Raw genomic sequence first — 20,813 nt, forward strand, 5'->3', positions numbered from 1 at the left:
GGCCATATTAAGTAATAAATGATTGAGGATACAGTCGCATATTTTCTCAGGACAAAGCCTTACAAAAACATTCAGACATTTCTGAACACATGAGGATTAAACCACAAAATCAATGAAATTTAAGTCACAAAACTTGAGGATGAAAAAATAAATTTAAAGTTGAAATTGTTCATTTATAGAATAGAAGTACAAAATTAATGAGAATGAAGTTGTAATTTTAGGACACTAGAGCTGTAGTTTTGTAAGAAAGAATAGGTCATAATTACAGACTGGGGTTAATTTATCTTATGTACAGGATGGAACAATATGTAAGGTGGTTTCTGGAGAGCAACCAGCTTTCTGTGTAGAAGAAAGAAAGTGACTCATCTTGTGAAGTTATGCTTAACAGATAAAGACAAACAGAAGCTTGAAGAGGCTTCCTATCATCCTGCTCACTGATTTATTTGGGTTTCATCCAAGAAACAACAGATTTCATTTTTCATATTTAGTGTTAAAATACTAGATATTGGTTTGTGAACCTTTTTCCCAAGGCTTGGTTATCGTAGCACTGGCAAAACAAATTTGTCTCAGCTACGGTGTGTACCACTTTAAGAGCTCCAGAAACAGCACATCTCTGTCCTTCTCACTCCTCACCAATATCTGGCCATCTGAGGCCTCTGTGACAAACACTCACCTTGAGTGCTGAATCACATATCCCTGGGGCTGGCTGACTCCGCCTGATGAATTTTCTTGGGAAAGAAAGGAGGGGTTATCTCGGAGGTCACCCTAATGTGAGCGACATTCATCAAACCTCGCTCCAGAGGAAGCGGCTGAAATTGGAAAAGGGAAAAGGTAGTGATTCTTGCAGAGTTGCAGGCAAGCCAGGGCACGAACGGGGGGGAAAGGTAGCAAAACAAACAAACGGCTTCAGCACAGACTTGCATGATAGCTAATGGGTTAGAGATATAGCAAGTGGGCAGTGCATGTTTACGTGTTGTAAACTTCAGTCGGCTCATTCATCATGGCTGCCCTAATATTTCCCTCGAGCAGACTCCAGTTTCATTTTGGTAGCTTTCACTGCACCTACATCCACTTAGACACATCCACTCCCACACTAAAGCGAATTAGTGTGTTCATCTAGAATTATGCATGTATGGGCACGTGTAAGTGCACAGATGTATTCATACATAAAATATGTGTATGTCAAACGTATCTCATGGTGTCATCACTCATTTCTGAAGGTTCTCACATTGAATCCTTTGGTTCAGCCTGTGTTCCAATCAGTGGCGGCATTTCATTTTTCTGTTTTCAAATTGAAATGTTATTTTGGTCTCCTCACCTTCATGATGGAATTCAACTTTATGCTAGAAATGTGCTCCAGTACATGTGTAATTTCTGTGTTCAAGTACATAGCGTAATGAATTTCCTGGCAGTTGCACGGTGCAGCAGCTCGGTGATTGGAGTTGTTGCCTCTCAGCACAGAAATTGTATCTGATTCCTGGCTTGGACTTCCTGTGGTTTGCATTTTCTACCTGTGTTTGTTTTGTTCCCACATATCAGAAGCATGCAAGTGAGGTAGACTGGAGACTCAAAATGGCCCCGGGTATGAATGTGAGTGTGAATGATTGTTGTTCTTGGATAAGCGACCTGATTCTGTCTTTCAGTGGCGTCCAAGTTGTTCTGGATGGACTTCAAGACCTCTGACCCTGAAAGAGAATAAAACAAGACAGCATGTGAGTCACATTCAAGAGAGAATGAAAATGCCCAAAACCAAATAAGATAGCATTTTAATAAATCTCTTTTTTTTTTTTGACAGCATGCTTAAATGTCTTCTTTATGCGTGTGCACACCTATCAGCATCTGCTCATACACATGTGCACCTGTGTTCACAAAGCATCTGAGCTCCTTTTCCCACACAGGGATCCCAAACACATGAGACCTTGTACCTATTTTTCAAGCTGTGCTACAGATTCTAACAAAACAAGTGTGTCACAGGAACTAGTGTCTTTGCTTTCTTATGGCTACTGAGTTGCTGCACATCAATATGAATCTGGGTACTGGATGCTCCAGACTAGTGAATCCCATCAGTGGAGGATTTACAAATAAAACATATGAAAACATCCCTGCCTGGAGAATTCATTAAGCCAAAGACAATTTTTGTCTCTCAAACGTGATTTTTCATCTTTCACACCAGATTCACTGCTCTTGTTTACTATATAACTGTCAGTTCTTTCAGATTTTGACAGGTCAGCCATGTAAGGAAAACAAACAAAAGAATAAATGTGTGTATCAAAAGGCTGCGAAGACTTTTTTCTAAAAAAAAAATAAAACACATCTACTCGACAGCTGAAAAAGGAGTGAAATCAGCTGAAAAAGGGTGTGATATGAATGGCGTTTGGAGTTGATGTGGTCCTTTTTCACCAAATGGAGCGATGACCAAATTGCCTCAGGGACGAAAGTGTTAAGTGCCCCAAAGTACAGGAGCACAGGCTGGAGTTTAGAGTTGAAACATAGCCTGAAGGAATTCACGATCCCTGAATTTCAGAATTTCCACCTCGTTCACGAGGTAGCTTATGGAAGAAAAGGAGGGAAATAGGGGTTGCTAGTGTGTTTTCTCTGTCTAGGAAGGCTTAAATAGCAGTCTCTAACATGTCTTTTACTTCAGACAGCCAGGCAGGATATTTATATATGACTGATCATCTGTTTTACTGGGAAAACTGATGGATGCTACTGGTGCTCCAGGACAACCTTGTATTCTGTGTACTTGCATTTTGCAGAGTCAAAAAGCCATTTATACCCCTATATTTTGGAATTGTGCTTATGATTTTGTCTGTTTATTCCTGATAAATGCAGTGTTGAGCCAGTGACTCAGTGGATTATGTCTGCATGACAATAAATGACATGAATACATGGATATTTTCTGAATATACAAGAGTAAAACAGCCTCAAACCTCAGCAGATAGTCATCACTTCACTCCAGGCGGGCCATTCAGAGGCTCTGGTGTGACTCATATCTGCTGTGGGGCAGTGAGTTTAATGCATATCTCTTTTCACCATGTCACGTTTGGTTTGTGTAGTTTTGGGCCTTTGTACTCTTGCTCTGAAAATTGATGTCATAGTGGATATTTGAGGTTTAGAATCTGGTTATGTAAAAAAGAATACATAAAAATGAATAAAGAAAAAATATCTTAAAAAAAATAAATCTTAAAAATTACTTTGACCTCAGATGAGATCATGTTGTACCAACTGAAATACATAAACAGTCGGGGCTTTCACGGAGCCATTATTCATATAATGTCATGATTTTTTCCTGTAATGACTCTTTTAGTGTGGGCCTTTTTTATTTATTTATTTATTTATTGACCATTTGTTAGTATATGTTAAACACCTTTACAGCTAGGGCTCTAATTTCGTGGACCAGGCACAAGCGAAGGCGCACCTGCCCTGCACCAGCCTTCGCCGCACGGACAGGGCATGACCGGCGCACTTTGCAAGTTTCCTGTAGCGCCAAGAGAGGTGCACTCAAGGCGCAGGGAGGGGTAGATGAGCGCAGAGGAGCGCTGAGGCGCAGCGTCTGATTGGTCTGACTGATCCCCAGCACTGCGGAAAGTGTGCTGGAAAGACCCGGCCGCGGAGACCGTCAGAGCCACTGTCCCTGCAGTAGGAGAATGGACAGCGGGGCGTATCGGAGGACACAAAGCGCATCACCGTGTGGGCCAGCTCCTGGGACAGATTTAATCTGTTCCTTTGTCATTGATAGGAGTACAAATTTAAGAGACAGTTACACAGCTGGCTTATCCATTCAGAATACTTTTGATCCACCTGCACTCCTGGTTTGTCATTGCCAAATAGCAGAACCTTTGATGATATACTGTATACTCTCCCGGTGTCTCCACCTCATCCTCCTTACAATAATGTACTCCATCTTTTAAGATCATGTTAAACATAAAGACTAAAACAGAGAAATGTGGGAAATCACAGGTAAATCCTGAGTGACCTACATTTATTTTGTCTCTTTTTTCTTCGCCTTTTCTCTCCCTCTTTTCTTTGAATTAAATGAAATGAGAGAATCAGATATATACTCAGTATCAGATGTTAAGGCTGTTTACTGTTTACTGTAAGATGTGCATCAAACTTCAGCTGCCGTCAGGTTAACTTTCCATTATGACAAACGGCTTTAATCTGACATCAGATGTGACGGGACAGTTAACATAGATACAAATGTATATGCTGGTTCAGACGGTTACATTAAATAGTGATTGCTGTGATTGTTTAATGCATTAAAATGTGCCTGACACTCTGGAAACCTGCCTCTGAGGCTTTGTTGACGTGTGCTCACATGTGCGCCTGTCACCCAATTACAGCTGCGGAGGGTGCGCTCCGCTTTGCACCGAGAATAGACCAGGTTGGAGTTGGCAAGCTTTCAGCGCACTTTCTGCACTGTTTTTGGCACGAAATTGTCACTGTGCCAACATGAATATGCCGACACCTCCCCTTGGTGCGCCGTCACACCCATCTCTGCGCGGACGGTCTACCAAATTGTCAAATTGGCAGCACACGGCGGTGCGGCGCACAAAATGAACGCTGCGCAGGGTGCGCCATGCTTGCGCCGCCTGTGCTGCGCCACAAAATTGGAGCCCCTAGAGTGATTTTCTGGTCTCTCCGACCATTCAAAGCACTTGAGCACTTCTTGTCACATTCACCCATTCACACCACACTCATACACTGATTGTGAGGGGTACTACTGAGAGTATTAACCAATCACATCCCTATATTTCCAGAAACTACTAGCTCTGTGACTTGGAGCAATTTATCTCAGACACAGTGAAGGGGCACTTCAGCATGCGACTGCAGGAGCTGGGATTGAACTGCAAACCACCCAATTAAGAGTCAATCCACTCTACTTCTGAGCCATAGGTGCCCCTGCAAGTACACTGTGTTCTGTTTTGTTTCTTCTTTTTAACTGCATTTATGTTTACTATGTCGAAGTACAATTAAACTGATTGGAGAGCATTTGACATGTTGTTCTTTTTTTACAAATATACATCTTATCAGAAAGGCAGGTCAAATTATGTTGTATGATTGGCCCTTTAAGGTTCAGGGCTTTCATTAAAGCAGTTTATATGACATGACGTTATCATCATCATCGATGTGTCACAGCACAGACATAACATTTCATTTTACTGTCATTTTACCCCTGAAAACGTATTAAGAAAATCAGCATTTCTTTCAAACACATAAATATCTCTAGAGATCAAGAATATGTTTCTAAATTCTGCTGTATCCAAAGTGACACAAACGTAATCAGTCAAATGTCCCGTCCTCTGTCCATCTGGACAGCCTATCAGAGGGAAAAGAAGGGGCAGAACCAGGGTGCGATTAAAATTATGTTCAGCTGAGGCTTATGAGAGCAGCCCTGTTGGCTAAACATCCTGCTCTCATGTTTTTCCAAAGACAGTTCCTTTGGGGCTAAATGTAGGAAGTAGGTCATCCCTTTTTTGGATCGGCCATTTTCTGTTGGTACAGCATTAATATTTGATGTTCATAACGTCCCGTATGGGTAGAGGGAAATATCAACTAGAGGGAGGGCTTTGTAAAGGCTGTGTAAACATGGTTAAAAACAGCAGCTATCAACACTGTGACAGCACTATGGAGAGGCTTCACCATTATGATTATATCTAACACATATCTAACATCACACAAACTGCTGCATATGACTGGATGTGGTTGATCACATTAAACAGTCATTAAAATTTATTTCATGATTTCTGAAAAAAGTTAACACAGGGGTTTTAGAATACTTTTTTAAAATATAAATCTATAATCAAAGGACAATATATCAAAACAAAAATTAAAAAGTAATATGTAAATATAACTACTTAACTTTGTTCATCTTAGCAACAGAGAGAATAAACTGTTAGACCACCAAAAACAGAGGACCCTGTTTACGTTTTAATTTTGAAGCCCATATTAGATTTAGAATAAAAGCCCAGCAGTTGAAGTCCCATCAGCATTTAGATAGAAAATTTACAGCAGAAACTCCCTCCAAAGTCTAACGCCGTTAATGATGTAATGTATTTACGAAAGGGAGAAAGAGGGGGGATGAAGAAAAAAAGAGGACAAGAAGAAATGATTTATTAATCACGGAGGGGTCATCCGATCTTGCACTACATTACTGATCATGCAACATACATATACCCAGGAAATGGACATTCATACACAAACAGGGTCCCATGTAGGGTTCCACTGTACATAAATGGAAAGATGACAGAGTGAGGAGACTTCAGAGATGGATGCCCAGATAGTGAACTTTCAACTCTCCAGATGACAACCAGATTCCCAAACGTTGCTCTGTACCAGGATTCAACCACAGTGACCCTCCATTTCCTAAGTCAAGTTCTCAGATACTGAGGTACTGCTGCCCTTCAAGAGTAAAGTGTCCAGCATTTTTTGATAATGTAACATCTGATGCAAGGAAGGTGGTGTTATTAACTTTCTGCAGGATAAGTGAAGTATTGGATTCACCCAACCCACTTGTGCTGCAGCCCTATTGACGAAAACAACAGATGCATTTGATTGGATGTTTCTAATTTTCTTTTTTTGGGGGGGGGTCTGAAGTATGTTTTACTGTGACCCTCACAAAGCCTGTAAACAAAGAAGTATTGGTGTAGCATAAAATTGTTGTCTTTACTGAGTGTTGCTGGAAATTTGACCTTTTTAGACTTCTCTTTCCTCTCCATGCCCCTTGGAAGTAGGTGAAGTTGTGCCAGATTCATCTGCCTCTACATCTATTGCAACAAATTGAAATGCACTGGATAATACAGTTCATTGAGTGTTTTAGTTTCTCTCTGCTTACGGTTTTCACTCACTTTCACAAGTTTCTATGCCTGAGTTCATGAATGGCTGTAGCATTAATGTGTGCATTAAGCAGAGTACGGAAAGGCCTATATTCCATTTAAAAAAACCTCATGGGGGTCCTTTAAACTCAGCATCCCGTTATTGCCATAACAAAAGTAGCAGATTAAAAGAAAAGTAACAGCACAATTGTTTCTTCTTTAACAGAAATTGAAGTATCCAAGTATTTATACATTGTCTGTTTGGATATTATATCTGAAAATGTTCTTACTCCCTAAAAGTAGCAAGATAAAGCCTGTAAATACAATGCACTGACTGCATTGTCTCAGTTTTTGTTGTTGTTTTTTCCAAAATAAAACAATGGATCAAAAAAGCAGAGTACTTTGCAGCTGTGCCCCACAAGGATTGGTCAAACAACAGGGGCCAGATGTGCCGATATTACATAATGGAAGTTTGGAGAACACATAATTTAACTTGTGAAAATGCATAGTGTTTATTTCAATGTCACACAGTAATAAGATAATAATTGGATAGTAATGTATGAAGATTATCAAGACCCACTTGTGCATAGTCGATAGCCTCACAGTGTATAATGGTGTGTAATGTTCTGTGTAATGATACAGCAGTTGCATCAAAGCAACTTTCACAGAGAAAGAATGCAGCCACCATGAAATCTGTCTTCCTTTGCATCGTGCGGCTACAGCAAAGCAGGTTTACATAGTCCACATCTCACTCCTTCCCCACCTGCTGAGATGACACTGTGAGACGTCTCACTGAATATTCATTAAGTGCTGAGCCCGCTCCACAGCCCCCCCACTGGCAGGAAGCCTAAAGGGACATCTCAGGGTATACGTTCCAAAAAGGATCTTTGCTTATTTGATGAATCTATGACAGGGTTTAAGGTTTGTAAATACATGTAAAACAGTTAGTTCAACCCTATAGAATAAAATTACAGAGCAGCCAAAAAGAAGGGAAATTACAAATTTGTAGTGCAGGACTTCTCCATCAGATTATATCATAGCATAAAGTTGTCTGCGTACACACTGTAGCTCTCAATTTAACTCTTACAAGCGAAAGTGAAAATATGACATTGACTTATAAAACTTGAAAAGAGACACAAATATTGGGTTATTCAGAGGCTATTTAATGCTTTATGTTACTAATCACAACTCTGGTGTCATGATGTAATTAATATAACAACACGTTTCTTTTTGCCCCCCTTTTCCATTACCAGCCATAATTATAAAACATTACTCTATATATATTTATATATATATATATATATATATATATATATATATATATATATATATATATATATATACGTGTGTGTGTGTGTGTGTGTGTGTGTGTGTGTGTGTGTGTGTGTGTGTGTGTAATTTTACTCTGTGGGTCAGAGAGAAGCATCAGACTGTCTCAAAACCACTTATAAATTCCTCAAGGTGCCTTCAATAAAACTAATTCTTCTCTTTATTCGCAGTTTAACTGACACCTTAAAGGTTAGCAGATGTAAATGGTGATTAAACTACAGTTAATAGCCCTGCACTGCTTCAACAACAAAATGCTGACATTAGTAACCCCACAGCAGTTGTCAGTCCTATAGTGTTAATGTCAAACTACACCTTAAAAGATTGAGTTAACTTGAGTCTATTTAAAGTAATTTAGTCCCTTTCAGCTGCTGTGTGGCTCTATAAAGACCTGTACCAGCCACAATCAGCAACCAAATCTATCCTCGTACATGGATTTGTTTGTTGGTTTAAATGCATCCCAGGCACAACAATACATAAAGGAAAAGATATGGATTTGACAATGTTTGCAGCCCGGCAGCAGAAAGTAGTGAGGCCAATCTCAAAATGAATAAGAAACAATGTTTTCACTCAAATAGAGAAATTCTATTCATGGACCACAGTTTTGTCCTCCCCATTTTTATTCCCTCCTGAGAATTGAAACTTGTGAAGCTAGCAGGCTGAGACAGGAAGCAGCTGCTAGAGGCAGATAGCATGACCTCAGGTTCACAGCCATGGTATAAATCATGACCTCGCCCGAAACGCCATGGATGAAGGGTCACAATGTGCGCTGGGTCATCATCACACAAAGACGTCAAGAGGCCAAGAGGGACACTTACCCTAATACCCTCTCACTCCCTTTTTACCCTCTAGGTGCTCTTCAGATCGATTTTTACCTTTGAGGTGAAAGTTGTATGATGTGTTCAGGTGAAGCCAACTCCTGGTAGGCACACTATAGAATTGGTATGCTGGGTTAAATTCCAATGCACCATTCAGGGGAAAAAAAGAAAGAAAACACAAGGCTGTCTGGAGTCTGGGATTTTATAAAGTGATACATTTTCAAAGGATTCAGTTCAGCACAAAGTTGTCCAGTTGAGTACGAAAAAAAAAAAAAAATGAAAACAGATCTATTGAAAACAGAATAAAGCAGCCCAAAATCTGTTTGATTCTGGCCCACTGACAAAAGCAGCAATTTTGATTATCAGCTGCTGACCATGAGCTGTCAGCTTTTTATCTATTCCAGAAAAGAGACAGGCTCAGTGAATATCAAATAGAAACGTTCAACAGCTTCTCAATCCAGGTCATCACATATTGATTTTTTTTTGTCACAGTCCTTGGTGTTTCACTCCACTGCACAAGGTTTTTCCATTGTATGTTATGAAGATGGAAACGCAGATGGTAAGATTTGTTTCATGATTTTTCTGAATGACACAAACAGTCTGATTGGTTCAGTTTGTCACTGTTTAAGGATGAGGTAAAAAATAGTAATCTTTTACATATGCTCAAACCCTCATCTCCTTGGTAAGGATCATTCATTATTAGACCTGCTCATGGTCCTACTGAGACCTTTCTCTGTCCCTCTGTATATCAGGGAGCATGTGCTATATGTAACTACTGTTGTCACACTCCATATTATAGATGCTTATAAGCCAGGTGTTTCTCATGCAGACCCTGAAGGGCACTGTATGAAAAGCTAAAAGCAATGACAAAGAGTATGTATTTAAGGACTTTGGAAAGTGAACTGACTGAGATACCTTATTTTTTGCCAGTAAATGGGTTCAAGATGTGCCTTTAGATTACTTTAGAGTATATAAGTCAAGAGAAAATGGCCTGGAAGGAATAATAAAGCCCAAAGCACTTGAATGGGTTGGGAAGGACAGATGGAAAAGCTTAAGGATAGAGGGAATGCGTCATAGATGCTGTAATGAAGAACCTTAACTTGGTAAGAGCTGAGGCCAGGCAAAGCTGAACTAATATGTTACGTATGAATTTAATTCATATTCATTAATATATTTATGTAATGTTTAAACTTTAACTAAGAATTTGAAGATAGTTACAATTTTGTACAGGGGAAATACATTTCAGCAATGGGCTTCCTTTTTTTTATTTAAGCATGTTGTGAGGCATCATTTATGTGTATGCTATAGAAAAAAAATCATTAAAACAGAAAAGGAATGCTTAAATAAATGTATGATTAATGATTTATAAAGCTACTTTGTCATCTTCAAGTATCTTTGGGTATTTTTGCAGTATCTCCAGTAGGCCTTGTAGAGTGTCCTCTGTTCTTTGTTGTTGTTTTTTTGTTTTTTTGGGGGGAATATGCTTGCTCTATTTAATCCACAGTTATTTCATCAACAAACTTCAATGGATTCAAACCCCACAGTCCAGTTTTTGTGGATGGTCGCTGATGACTGAGGTCTTTCTTTAAAAAGCAGAATTTTCAAGAGAAAATAAAAAAACTAAACACACAACAGTAACTAGCCAAAGGTTCATTTTTGTCAGATATATAAGATTACAGAGAGAGATATCTTGCTACTATTAAACTCCTAAACTTTAAAAAAAATATATATTATTTATTTATCGTCTTAATCAAACTGGTAGTGAAAGGCACAAGGGGCTAATGCCAGTTGTTTTCCCTGAAACGTGAAAAAAATCCATCCAGAAAAAACAGATTTGTAAAACCATCCCTAAAAAGATACGTTTATTTTTTTATACTCTGAAGGTCTTTGTAGCTTTTACTGAAGTTGGAGAAGTGTACAGCACTTTCTTGGAGTATGAATGCACAGCAAAAGCTTAACATATAAATTGTGTTGGTGTAGTAATTTAATGAATCGCTCTCTAGCAAACGATGGTTACTTAGTTGAGTATGCTTGAGGCAATATTTACATTATGAATATAATGTACCTAAATGAAGAATAAAGAAAAAAAAAATCTGCAGTGTTGCATGAGATAGAATACCTTCCTACACACAGTCATTATTATTTGCAATAACTCTGTGAGGTGCTGTGTCCCACATGTTGTCCTCTTAGCATCAGCAGCCAAAACTGCGAATCCACCCGTCACTTGAGGACTGACTCATTCTCCTCCTACATTTCCTGTGTGTCCATTACCTACACCTCTAATTAAAAGTACTCCATGGGTGTGAAATTTGTTCTGAGTGTGTCCAGGGCTGGACTGAGCTGAATCTAGCCTGCGGCTAGTTTTTTAATGTCAAATTAGCTAATGCTATGTGGCAAGTCATGCAGTCACTTGCAAGGTGCCAAATTGCTCCCACTTGCTCTGTTACGTGTTTGACTGAGATTAACAGAGTATGCTTCATTTTTGCCCTCATTTTCCTAAATTCTAACTCAGCACCATAATTTATTGTTCTACAAAAGACAATGATTTACATTTTAATTGTAGCTTGATGATAGGAAATTTCATCCCAGTAAAGTTCCGTTTTAACTCTTTCCACAATGGGGACCTTTACACATTTGACTTTATGTAAGATCCCTCCACATTATGTGAAAATTCTCACAGGGAAAGTAAAGTTTCAACAGGTCACAGCAGGTCAAACTGTATGGATAGAGAGCAAGTTGGTCCAGACTCATTTAAGTACATAATGCTTCTGTTTCAATCAATGGTGCCGTGTGTTTAGGCCAGTAATGCACAGGAGCCATGAGTGGGAGGACAACAGCAACAAGCCAGAAGGGGCTGATGTCCAACCAGCGGTTGGAAGTGTATTTTCGAGAAACACAACATAAAACTTGGGGATCAGTGTGTATCAAAGTGATTAAATGAGAATGACTGATTGTATTATTTTGCCTTACAGATGCTCTTCACTCCAGGTGAAGTACTGACAATTAGCCTAGCTGCAGTTTTGACTCTGATGAAGCGATTTTAGTCAATTAATCTTTCATTTCTCCCACTCAGCCACATGGTGTTCAGAGTTCCAGGGTTGAGGATAGAAAAGTTCAATGCCAACATCTTTGATTATATACCACCTCCAAATGTGTTTTATGGATGAGAGCTTGTAAGTAAAGGTTTGTGAAATGTAACGGTGGTCCTCAGGTGGACTCAGAGCAGGGTCAGACTAAAACACTCAAATGTCTGAGGTGCAGATTTGTTCATCTTCAACCATTCCACACTAAAGTTAGGCCTTTTTTTTTTCCACATAAGGATCGGCAAATTGTGTTTTCATTTAATTACTGCTTAAAACTACACCACTGCAGTACATTGAAGCTTTTGATTCATATTGAAAAGTTCAGGGACAACATGTCCTCGTGTACGGTGTTTCTTTCATGTGAGTATAACAAAACTGAACTTGCTGAAAAATGTTCAGAAGTTCAAAAGCTATCAAAGCAGTAGGAAGCAATGTGTCAGTGTATCGCTCATCTTCAACTTTTGTGGGCTTAAAAATGGTGTCTCCGCAAGGGCCCATATGAGGTCCTACTTTACTCATTATCTATATCAATAATTTATGTAAAAATGTCAAAAATACAAGGTTTCCTTTCTGTGGGGGGGCATCTCCAATCATCTTCCATATTCAGTGCTGTCAACCCTTGATGGAAATCAGGTGCTATCTGTCTGACCAAAATATCCTAATATGTATTAATCTGACCCCATACTTCTCTCACCTCTTTCCACGCAGTTCATTGATAGGGAAGGAACATCAGGCAGCCTTCCAGTTCTCAGCTGGACACAAATTTATCAGAAATAAGTCAGCAGTATGGTTTTACAGAGACCTCTGGATTCAGATTACGCAGCCCTGGCTGCAACACCATGTGCTCAATGGTCAGTTCACAAAGTCTGAGCCCCCTCCTCTCTCCCTTAAACCCTTATAAGCTAACAGATAGTACTAAAAAATGTAGGTTGCGTTATCTTCTCATAGGCTCTTCAGGTGTTGTCTTCTCTCTTATTGGCTCCAGGCCACACACACACACACACACACACACACACACACACACACACACACACACACACACACATACAATTAATTATTTTTTATTATTGGACATAAGCATTCACTTCACCTGTGGTCACTCCCTACTCTGGTGCATGGTGAAGACTTAAACTTAATAGCATCATGCTGTAGCCAGCTGTGTTCAGTGCTCTGTGAGCTTAGGTAAACAAGTTACACTCCAAGTTGGCATTTTGTGTGAACTTAAATCCCACTATCTACACATAAAAGCTCTACAAAACAAAGGTATACATGGTTTAAAAAGTGAATCTATTAGTTGTTAAAAAGACACTGATAAATAGCGTTATTTTTGTTACTTTGATGTTCGTCTTTTAAGCTACTGCTCTAAAGAAATGGGGAAAGAGCAGTCTTTAATAATTCAGTGGAAGAGCAGCTCCAGGCGTATCGCAGCCCAGTAACCCTGAATACATCTCTGGGCTATACACCCATTTATCAATTACTGTGCAGCTTTTCAGGAGTCTAACATTAACTTCTAGGAATAATTGCACTTATCCATAAGAATCCTTGTTACTCATTTATAACATTAAAACTGCCCATCCACTTCAGCTCATTGGGATTGTAGAAGCGCTATTTTAGCTATATTAACAGCAAAAGAAACAGCCTTAGCATTGGATAAAAGACTCTCTACTTTTGACAATATATGAAGTATAAATGTTTGACAGTGCATGTTGATAACACTTACAGAATATTCCTAGCCTTCATGAGAGCACAGAGACATGGGGGGCCAAAAGGGCTTAAGTGTGAGCTTGTAAAGTGATATGCTCTGCAAAATCTTTGATGCGCTTACTGTCATGAGAGGATGTTAATCCCTCGTATGCCGCATTAAATATTTTGATTTAAATAACACAGGACTGGTAATATTGTTGAGCAGTGAAAATTGTCAGAATATGTGTTACACTTAAACACACAGGAATAGATGTATGTACATAAAAGACATGCAGAAAATGCACAATCGTCCATCAAATAGGCATAGCCCTGGAATAACAGAGATTGTACACATTAATCTGTTTATAGATAACAATGGGTTTTTTTTTGTTTTTTGTTTTTTAAATGCTGCCTTAAACCATATAATTATCTTAAAATTTCAACCCCCAAAACACCACATGTTGCATACATAAAGGATCTAGTTGTAGCATGAATATTATCCCTTTGGCATCAAGGAGTAAAAGTAAACGTCCCCTCTGTCAAAGTGTATTTGAATGAATGATAAATGAGCATGTTTGGGGAATGGCCAGAGAAAGAAGGAAAGAAGGGGGGAAAGCCAAAATGTCTTTCTGCATTGACAGCAACATTTTCCCTGAGAGGCTTTCTAGTGTGTTAACACTGACATCTCATTGGAGCCTGAAATTCAATTTAAGTTAAAATCCAGCACAGGAAGTCGGTGGTTGGACAACATGGTCATTTATCAATCAGCTCTGTCAGTGACATCCTTTGAATGTGCATGAGTGGCACAGGAAACCCAGGGATGTGTAAGTGTTTGCTGAAATAAGGATTTAAAGGGCTGTGCTGGTGTTTAAGTATGTTTGCTGATTCTCTGTCTGTCCATGCTTTTTCGGCCTCTTCTGCCCTCTGGGTGAAAGTGCTGTGTCACAGGTAAACAGAAGCAGCAAAAAGCAGCTGGTGAGGACTCCATGTGTAGGAGATGAGAGGTCTGGCAGTCCTAACCTTAAGTGCAGAAAACTGTGGTGCAAAAGGATGTGTGGGAAGGATGTGCTTCAATTTGTTATAGGATCTATGTAGTGCAAAAAGGGTTTGTTTGTCACAGGGTCGTGTCCAGACTTTTCTGAATGGGGTGGCCCAACTGGGACAGTGAATAATGCAGGGGCCACAATGAGTATTCTACACATACATGCGTGAATGCATGGTTATTATTTATTCGGTCTCTTTCTAATAAACACATCTACTTCAACCACTCTTTTGTACAAAAACAAACAAACAAACAAACAAAGTAAAAAAGGAACAAAAGAGGAGACACGTTTTCCAAGGTTGAAATACCAACCCCCCCCAAAAAAAAAAAAAAAAAAAAAATGCTGAAATTAACTAACCAATTATCATTTAAGGATTTTGAGCAGTCAATCAGGCAGCCAATGAGGTTGTAAGGGGGCGTAACTTTTAAAGACCAATTTGGAGCAGAAATCACAAATGCATCTCAGTAGTACATGCATAATGGTGGCAGCCCTGGAAGCAGGTGTAGAGAAACACCAAGAAGCTCCCTTTCATTAAAAGTTAAAATGCCTTCTGTGAAGTCAATTATGATTGCAAGCCATTAAACTATCTGAATGAAAGGATAGAAACATATTGAATCATCCTGATTGCTCATTGAATGAAATATTTTAAGCATGTATCTGAATAATCATGGCCTTTTGAGGCACCTTGCCAGTCACTGACAAATAATTGAATTAATCTTAAAGTCGTCCAGTTTGTCTGTAACTCTCCTACTGGCCACTGCCAGATAATGCAAGCTAATTTTCAACCAACACAATGACTTTGCTCACAATCAAATCATGCTCACAGACATAAAATTGATGTATGGTTTCTGGCTTTGTATGTGGGTTGGAAAGTTACAATGCGAGTTTCACAACACTGATTTGTTTTCCCATACAGTTGAATAAATTCTAATTTTAATATGTGTTTCTAGGTCATATATATATATATATATATATATATATATATATATATATATATATATATATATATATATATATATATATATATATATATATATATTATAACTGTGCATTTAAAGTAAAAAAAAAAAAAACAGTGCTTTGAAAAGCGTTATACAAAATAAATGTATTATCATTATTTTAAGTGCACCAAATGATGGTACACTGAAACCTTTAAATCCTATGTATAATGCTGTTTTTTATGCCTTAGCAGAGATCCTTGGGCTGGTTTGGCAGCAGATGTTGAAAACTCTTACATGGCCCATTGACCCTCACCACCAACAGTAAGTCTCAGGTGGGCAGATTAAACTCCTGAGCATGTCCAATCCAGTGACCATTGAATGGTGTCCGCCCTGCCTCCCTGTCCAGTATTGTTGAGAGAAGGATCGTTGGTGTCAGTGGTAACATGTCCTTTAAAATCCTGCCAATACAAGCTCTAATGCTGCTGTGACATAACTGCAGTGCAAGAACTGTTTAATTAAGATCTGCCTTGTTTATCAGCTTGCCCATCCTTTGTCACTCAACATTTTGATAGAGAATGTTAAAACCTCAACCAATTTGTCTTGATAATATTTTGGCAGAGGTGTTTCAACTGAGAAAGTGATGGTACATGTTTGGACAATTTATCAGTGTCAAATCCAAAATAAAGTAAACACTTCTGTCATGAGTTAGACCAGCCAACACAAAAAGCACAACCAAACAGTCTGAGTGAGACAGACTCAGAGGTGCCATGTTTATTTAATTTCTGAAGTCATCTGTATTAAAGCCAGTGTGGAAAGTCAGCAGTGCATGTTGACAATGTATCACATAAGAGATGGACAAGATTCACAGTAATGAACCCAAATGTGCCATGCTACTGTTCAAGGACAGGACGGAGTCATCACTGCACTTTATGAGATTAATGTAAGGTTTACAGGTGACCCTCGCCGCTGAGCAAGGACACTGTCCAATGTGATGGGCCTGATTTTAGAATTATTGCTCATATGTACTTATATATTCCGTATACTGACAAGCAAAGGCATTATTATTGAGTCAAAGTGCAGAACGAGACTGTGATCTTTTAATATTTTAAAGACAATTAAATAAATGTGTCCCTTATTTCCACTGAAGGCAGTTACATGAAAGGATGTGTAATGAAAGGACATGCGTAGGGGTTCAGTAGAACAAAACAGACATGTAGGTGTACTTGTTTGAAGACTAATGAACTCCAGGAGGACAAAGTAGATTTAAATTAATCCACAGCCTCCCAGACTTTTACATAGCCAACTGTTTCTTTTACAAATAAGAAGCTAAGTATTGATAGTCAATCATGTGGATTTTTGGCTCAGAAATGTATCCAAGTTTAAGAAAAAAGCAAGAAGAAGTTTGATTTTTTTTTTTTTGTATTCTCAAAACAATAAACTCCATAAAACCAGTGATAACTTATACCATAAGCCTGAAACAACTTACTACTCTGAGTTGTAAAGCTCTATTGTTTCCAAAAAGTAAAAAAAATAAAACCAGATCATCAAGCTTCAGCCTGCAATGGTTGATATCTTCCTTTTTTCCATGAACATTGGCAGAACAGTTTGTTTTTATTTAATTCCTCATAGGCTGCCCTGCTGCTGTAAACACTCACAAACCAAATCCACAGCTGATCATATTCCAAATGCATAATTCACTTCTGTGTGGATCGGTTTTGCTGAAATGATACAGTACCCTGCTGTTTCAAGAGATTGTTTAACCTTTGAAACAAGTGAATGCATGCATGCCCTGATTTTTCTTTTTTTTAAATGACAGCTTTCATTCAGCATTTAAGGCTAAAGACCAAAATATGGATCTCAGTGCTGGTAACATAAGAAATCACTGAAAGAATAAATGATACATTGTTTGTTTTTTGTCTTTTCGTGGATTCTAATGATAATTACTTGAATATAAATCATTAAGCGTATTCCTTAATGTTGTATTCCGGCCTTGACCTTTCGTCTCTGTGTAACTTTACGCCTGATATTGATCTTTTTAAACACTTTTTGTGCAAGCCTTATCAGTATTCTAATTTAGTCATCATCCTCACAATTGACCCCATTTGAGAACAATTGCACAAAAAAACTATTTGTCAAGAGTTCTGTGAACCCCAGTTCAGGCTAAATCCAAAGCTAATTGGTATAAGTGTACATTCCTCTTCTGTGTAGTCAAACTGAGAAAGCTGCTGTAAGTAATTAAAAACAATAGGCTGAATCAAGAGTCTACTGCTCTAACATGTAGTTTTGACTGTGGTAAGAGAGCCTGACAAAGCAAAAAAGCAGTGGTGGTAAAGAGATGAAATCACATATGTTAAATGTATAACCATACATTGACAGCTTATTGGATGTAGCATTCCTATCTACAGTGTGTGTGAGTAAGAGTGACATTATCGACTACATAATCCGTCCTTTAGGTGTACAATATAACAAAGGCTGTTTGGAGGTGTGACCTTCTCAAATGGTGGAGGACAGTCCAAGATTTATGTCACAGTTGAGAGCTTCTGTTGGGCGCCCTGACAGACGGATAATCCTGTGGTTTAAACTTGGCAAATATTGATCCCGTGGCCCTCAGTGGCATGCCTGTAGACCTGAAATTGAGGGAAATGGATTACTCTGCAGAGTCAAAAAAAAAAAAAAAGAAGACAGACGAGGAAGAACAAAATTTACTATCTCAGCCATCAAGCCAGCTAACACATTGAAAAGGAAACGTGGACATTTATTCTTGGACATCCCATTTGGAGCAATTGCATGCTCTTCCTTCAGTAAAAGATTGTCTTGTCGGTCTTTGCATTCATGGTTTAAATGCCACTCTTACTCATCCATCACTGCAAGCATCCACCTGGCGCTATTGACATTATCCTCGATAACAATGCCACACATAACAAGGCTTTATAGAAAGGGATGGGATGGAGGACAGTCATTGCTGTGACTTTTTTTATAAAGTAAGAAATCTTCTTCTCCTTGTCCAGCCCTAAAATGATCTGGACTTTGGAGACTTCATCCCCCAGCAATTAACTTTTATTGGATACTATCTCAGGCTTTTACACCAGAAGGCAAACACACTGTGGCACAATCCTGTCCGATGATATGGAGGTAAAACTATAGGGAAAAAGCTCTTCTCTGGTGTCTTTAAACTCTGAACTCTGGTTTTCGATGATGTTTTTTTTTTCTTTTTTGTTAAATTTCCTACCGCTTTTAGATGAATGTTAGTTTATATTTTTAACTGTCATACTGAATTCCAGACGACCTAGTAGAGTTTTTCTTTTTCTTTTATCATCTAGAATTTAAATGTTTGTGGTGAAGTGTGAAATGTTTAACACACTGACAGTATGAATCCCAGAGCTGATCTCAGTCTCATAGATTTCTGAAAAGGCAAGAAGCCCAACAATGGTGGGCCCCATAGCAGAAATTTTAGCTTGACCAAACTTTGAACTGCCTAGACACCCATGGTGCTGAGGTACTGTGTGCTGCCCGAAATACCCACAACTACAGCACAGGAGGAATTGCAATATTTTTTGCATTCTCCATTAGCGTTGTTTCAACATCCGAGATTCAGTCCCTAGTTTCACAAAGATGAAAGGCACATCAGACTATCATCATCCCATATAAGCTATAAGATAGATTTCACTTTAGTTTTGGCAGAGGAAAAAAAACGATTCAGTCTGAAAGTGGTTCATATGTTTAACATTATTCATACTTCTTATGGTTGTGTTGAATATTTCATTCTTACTGGTCAACTTCAGCAATCTGATATTTTTAGCAAATGAAGAGCAGACCATTGCTACTAGACAGCTCTGATTTCAGACTCTGCGGGACTTACTATTCAAGTGAACAAGTATTAGTCTGCTTGTAGCGAGGAAAAAAAGCCAGAGAAAAAAATAAATAAAAAAGTAACAAAACAAAAAACAGTTTGATAGAGATATCAACAGAATTGAAGGAGGTACATGAAGTAAATGCTGAATGAAAATATTTGCAATACAGCCACAGGGAAATCTCACTGTGGCTCGACACTAAACTTTTCTCACTTCCCCATCAATAAACAATGTCGATACAAAGTCAGCTATCCCTGCTAAGCTGACTGATTTAAAGGAGTGTCCAGAGGTTAAAAAAACTAAAGCTGTTCCAATAGTTGAGTCTGTGATACTATTATATTCGGCCAAAGAAATCAAACGCCGTTACAACAAACAAAATCATCCCAGTTTACACCTTTACAGTGAACAGTCCTACCTAGCCATAACAACCATATCACTTCAATTTGGAGATACTGTTGTTTTCTATTTGTCAACCCAAGCAAGCAGTGTGCACCAGTTTATTTTAGCTGGTCTTTATGATATTATAGACTGAGATTCGAGGTATATTGCTTTCATGTCCTCCAAATTGGAACCAAATGCAAGTCTATTTAAGCTAACAGAGCATCTGCTTTTGCTGATGCAGAAGAAACAAACATACAGTGTGCTAGCGCTAAAATGTTTGCAGAAGCTGTTCTAAAAAAAAAAAAAGATAAATAAAAATAATAATATTGCAAACTGTCATTAAATGATTCTCTTTTATACATAATTAAGGACAAGTGTGATGTATCAAAGGTGATGAAATGTGGAACCAACACATCTTCACAAAGTACACAGCCTTTTTTGCTCCTGCTGACACTGCAGGAGGATTTCTTTTTATACCATTTCATAAAAAATGCAGAGGTGTTTCAGTGTTCATGGCAGGCTAAATGTTGCACTGTTCATTTTCCTTTACACCACAAATGAGTTAACTCATTATGGGACACCCATGCGTGTGAAAGCTTGGCTCACATTGCATCTGAATTATTCAGCATTTGTCAAAAGGTGTTTGCACTTCCTCTGTTATGACACATCATGTTGTATGAGATGGCAAGTATGTAAGGTGGCTATTATTATCAGGCAGTTGTATCAGTTGTGCTGAAAAAGTACACTCTTATTGTAAAGATCCCAATATTTTCATCCCTCCATGACAAAAATCAGACATCAGGCAGCAATATATTGTCTTCCTTCAAAGGTCAGGATCAGCAGTACAGCACACGTTGAGCAGTTAGGGTTCA

General features: G+C 38.6%; 1 long non-coding RNA gene across 2 annotated transcripts in view; it reads right to left on the minus strand.

Annotated features, from left to right (window-relative positions):
• Nucleotides 1-697: 697 nt before the first annotated feature.
• LOC141787995 (uncharacterized) overlaps nucleotides 698-20,813 on the minus strand; it is a 293,794-nt gene continuing 273,678 nt past the window's right edge. The window contains exons 3-4 of one of the 2 annotated variants that reach the window (XR_012598099.1): nucleotides 1,627-1,685; nucleotides 698-809 (exon numbers count right to left, since the gene is read on the minus strand). This is a non-coding gene — a long non-coding RNA (uncharacterized LOC141787995). Of the gene's footprint in view, nucleotides 810-1,626; nucleotides 1,686-17,165; nucleotides 18,337-20,813 lie in introns of those variants that run through there. The other variant, XR_012598098.1, reaches the window with a different exon arrangement.

The sequence above is a fragment of the Halichoeres trimaculatus genome, unplaced genomic scaffold, assembly GCF_033239565.1.
Source record: "Halichoeres trimaculatus isolate MK-OKI-2021-1 unplaced genomic scaffold, fHalTri1.1 fHalTri1_scaffold_3, whole genome shotgun sequence".
NCBI lineage: Eukaryota > Metazoa > Chordata > Actinopteri > Labriformes > Labridae > Halichoeres > Halichoeres trimaculatus.